This window comes from Gracilinanus agilis, unplaced genomic scaffold, assembly GCF_016433145.1.
Source record: "Gracilinanus agilis isolate LMUSP501 unplaced genomic scaffold, AgileGrace unplaced_scaffold52108, whole genome shotgun sequence".
In the NCBI taxonomy this organism is placed as follows: Eukaryota; Metazoa; Chordata; class Mammalia; order Didelphimorphia; family Didelphidae; genus Gracilinanus; species Gracilinanus agilis.
The window spans coordinates 4,021-8,585 of record NW_025387031.1 but is presented as its reverse complement, the minus strand read 5'-3'; the positions used below and the strand labels follow the sequence as shown (position 1 = coordinate 8,585).

Below are 4,565 nucleotides of genomic sequence, written 5' to 3'. Positions count from 1 at the left end.
AGATAAAATAGACAAAGTACTGGTCAATCTAATAAAAAAAAGGAAAGAAGAAAACCAAATTGATAGTATCAAAGATGAAAAGGGAGACCTCACCTCTAATGAAGGGGAAATTAAGGCAATCATTAAAAACTATTTTGCCCAATTATATGGCAAAAAATATAACAATTTAGGAGATATGGACGAATATTTTCAAAAATATAAACTGCCTAGATTAACAGCAGAAGAAATAGAACACCTAAATAATCCCATATCAGAAAAAGAAATTGAACAAGCCATCAAAGAACTCCCTAAGAAAAAAATCGCCAGGGCCTGATGGATTCACAAGTGAATTCTATCAGACATTGAAAGAGCAACTAATCCCAATACTATACAAATTATTTGAAATTATAAGCAAAGAAGGAGTCCTACCAAATTCCTTTTATGGCACAAATATGGTACTGATTCCAAAGCCAGGGAGATCAAAAACAGAGAAAGAAAACTACAGACCAATCTCCCTAATGAACATAGATGCAAAAATCTTAAATAGAATACTAACAAAGAGACTCCAGCAAGTAATTAAGAAGATCATCCACCATGATTTATACCAGGAATGGGATTTATACCAGGAATGCAAGGTTGGTTCAACATTAGGAAAACCATCCACATAATTGACCATATCAACAGTCTAACAAACAAAAATCACATGATTATCTCAATAGATGCTGAAAAAGCCTTTGACAAAATACAGCATCCTTTCCTATTGAAAACACTGAAAAGTATAGGAATAGAAGGACCTTTCCTAAAAATAATAAACAGTATATACCTAAAACCATCAACAAACATCATATGCAATGGGGATAAATTAGAAGCCTTCCCAATAAGATCAGGAGTAAAACAAGGATGCCCATTATCACCTCTATTATTCAACATAGTACTAGAAACACTAGCAGTTGCAATTAGAGAAGAAAAAGAAATTGAAGATATCAAAATAGGCAAGGAGGAGACTAAGCTATCACTCTTTGCAGATGATATGATGGTCTACTTAAAAAATCCTAGAGAATCAACTAAGAGGCTTGTAGAAATAATCAACAACTTTACCAAAGTTGCAGGATACAAAATAAATGCACATAAATCATCAGCATTTCTATACATTTCCAACACACTAGAGCAGCAAGAAGTAGAAATAGATACACCATTCAAAATCACCCTAGACAATATAAAATACTTAGGAATTTACCTGCCAACACAAACACAGCAATTATATGAAAACAACTACAAAACACTTTCCAAACAAATAAAACTGGATCTAAACAATTGGAAAGCCATTGATTGCTCATGGGTAGGACGAGCTAACATAATAAAAATGACAATTCTACCCAAATTAATTTACCTATTTAGCGCCATACCTATCAAGCTACCAAAAAACTTCTTTACTGAATTAGAAAAAACTATAACAAATTTCATTTGGAATAAGAAAAGATCAAGAATATCAAGGGAAATAATGAAAAGAAAATGTGAAGGAAGGGGGCCTAGCAGTATCAGATATTAAACTATACTATAAAGCAGCAGTCATCAAAACAATATGGTACTGGCTAACAGATAGAGAGGAGGATCAATGGAATAGACTTGGGGTTAATGACATCAGCAAGACAGTGTATGATAAACCCAAAGAGCCCAACTTTTGGGACATGAATCCACTATTTGACAAAAACTGTTGGGAAATTTGGAAAACAATATGGGAGAGATTAGGTTTAGATAAACATCTCACACCCTACACCAAGATAAATTCAGAATGGGTGAATGACTTGAATATAAAGAGGGAAACTATAAACAAGTTAAGTGAACACAGAATAGTTTACTTGTCAGATCTGTGGGAAAGGAAAGACTTTAAAACCAAGCAAGAGTTAGAGAAAATTACAAAATATAAATTAAATGGTTTTGATTATATTAAACTAAAAAGTTTTTGTACAAACAAAAACAATGTAGACAAAATCAGAAGGGAAACAAAAAATTGGGAAAAAATCTTTATAATGAAAAACTCTGACAGGGGTCTAATTACTCAAATATACAAGGAGTTAAAGCAATTGTATAAAAAATCAAGCCATTCCCCAATTGATAAATGGGCAAGAGACATGAATATGCAATTTTCAGGTAAAGAAATTAAAAATATCCATAAGCACATGAGAAAGTGTTCCAAATCTCTAATAATTAGAGAAATGCAAATCAAAACAACTCTGAGGTATCACCTCACACCTAGCAGATTGGCTAAAATGAAAGAAGGGGAGAGTAATGAATGCTGGAGGGGATGTGGCAAAATTGGGACATTAATGCATTGCTGGTGGAACTGTGAACTGATCCAGCCATTCTGGCTGGCAATTTGGAATCATGCTCAAAGGGCTATAAAAGACTCCCTGCCCTTTGATCCAGCCATACCATTGCTGGGTTTGTACCCCAAAGAGATCATAGATAAACAGACTTGTAAGAAAATATTTATAGCTGCGCTTTTTGTGGTGGCAACAAATTGGAAAAGGAGGGGATGTCCTTCAATTGGGGAATGGCTGAGCAAACTGTGGTATATGCGGGTGATGGAATACTATTGTGCTAAAAGGAATAATAAACTGGAGGAGTACCAGGCAAACTGGAGAGACCTCCGGGAACAGATGCAGAGCGAAAGGAGCAGAGCCAGAAGAACATTGTACACAGAGACTGATATACTGTGGTAAAATTGAATGTAATGGACTTCTGTACTCGCAACAAAGCAATGACTCAGGACAATTCTGAGGGACTTAGGGTAAAGAATGCTACCCAAATTCAGAGGAACGACTGCAGGAGTGAAAACATAGAAGAAAAACAACTGCTTGAACGCATGGGTCGGGGTAGACATGATTGAGGGTGTGGACTCAAAACTACCACAGCAATGCAACTACCAACAATTTGGAAATTGGTCTTGATCAAGGACACATGACAAAACTAGTGGAAATGTGCATTGGCCATGGGTGGGGGGAGTGCGGGGGGCGAAGGGGAAAGGAGGAGCATGAATCATGTAACCATGTTAAAAATGAATATTAATAAATGTTTAAAAAAAAGAGTGCATGTGCTTTGATCCAATAATACCAATACTAGGTTTGTACCCCAAAGAGATAATAAAAAAATGTTTGTACATAAATATTTATAGCTGCGCTCTTTGTGGTCACAAAAAATTGGAAAACGAGGGGATGTCCCTTGATTAGGGAATGGCTGATCAAATTGTGGCGATGTAATACTATTGTGCTGAAAGGAATGATGAACTGCTTGATTTCTATATGAACTGGAACTGATGAACTGATTCAGAGTGAAATGAGTAGAACCGGGAGAACATTGTACACAGAAAGTGAAATATAGAGCAACTCTGAGGGACTTATGAGAATGAATGTCATCCACATCGAGAGAAAGAGCTGTGGGAATAGAAAAGCAGGAGAAAAACATATGATTCATCACTTGTTTAGGTGGGTGTACAATTTGGGGTTTTGGTTTTAAAATATTGCTCTATTCCAAAAAAGAATAACATGGAAATAGGTATCAAGTGATAATATATGTAGAACCCAATGGAATTGCTTGTCACCTCTGGGAGTGGGAAGGGAAAAAAGTAGAGAAAATGAATCATGTAATCATGGGAAAATATTTTAAAATAAAAAGTTAAATTTAAAAAATCCTGCAAAAAATTATTTATTTTACATTTTGTAATTTTTTCTAACTCTTGCTTGGTTTTAAAATTTTCCCTTTCCCAGAGATCTGACAGGTATACTATTGTGTGTTCACCTAATTTACTTATAGTTTCCTTCTTTATGTTCATTCACCATTCTGAATTTATCTTGGTGTAGGGTGCGAGATGTTGATCTAATCCAATCTCTCCCATATTGTTTTCCAATTTTCCGAACAGTTTTTGTCAAATAGTGGATTTTTGTCCCAAAAGTTGGGCTCATTGGGTTTATCATAGACAGTCTTGCTGACATCACTTACCCCAAGTCTATTCCACTGATCCTCCCTTCTGTCTCTTAGGCAGTACCATATTGTTTTTTTTAACATTTATTTTTATTGTTGTGTTGGTTAGTGAAAATAAATACATTGATTTTAAACATCAGTTTTCAGTCTTAATTTCAAACATGTATTTCACAAAAAATAATAAAAGCAATATCATTTATTACATTGATAACTCTGCCTTTATTAGTGTATAATCTTTGTACATATACATGTCAAAAAATATGGAATGCTTCACGAATTAGCATGTCATCCTTGTGCAGGGGCCATGCTAATCTTCTCTGTATTGTTCCAATTTTAGTATATGTGCTGCTGAAGGGAGCAATACCTTATTGTTTTGATGACCACTGCTTTATAGTATTATTTAATGGTACTGCTTTATAGTATTGTTTAATGGTACTGCTAGGTCACTTTCCTTCATGTTTTTTTCATTATTTTCCTTGATATTCGAAATCTTTTGTTCTTCCAAACGAACTTTGTTATAGTTTTTTTAAATTCAGTAAAACAGTTTTTTGGTAGTTTGATAGGTATAACACTGAATAGGTAAATTAATTTGGGTAGGATGGTCA

General features: G+C 34.5%; 1 non-coding gene across 1 annotated transcript; it reads right to left on the bottom strand.

Annotated features, from left to right (window-relative positions):
• Nucleotides 1-4,214: 4,214 nt before the first annotated feature.
• LOC123255777 lies at nt 4,215-4,321 on the bottom strand. The gene has a single exon (XR_006506794.1). It is a non-coding gene; the product is annotated as a U6 spliceosomal RNA (small nuclear RNA).
• Nucleotides 4,322-4,565: the final 244 nt, after the last annotated feature.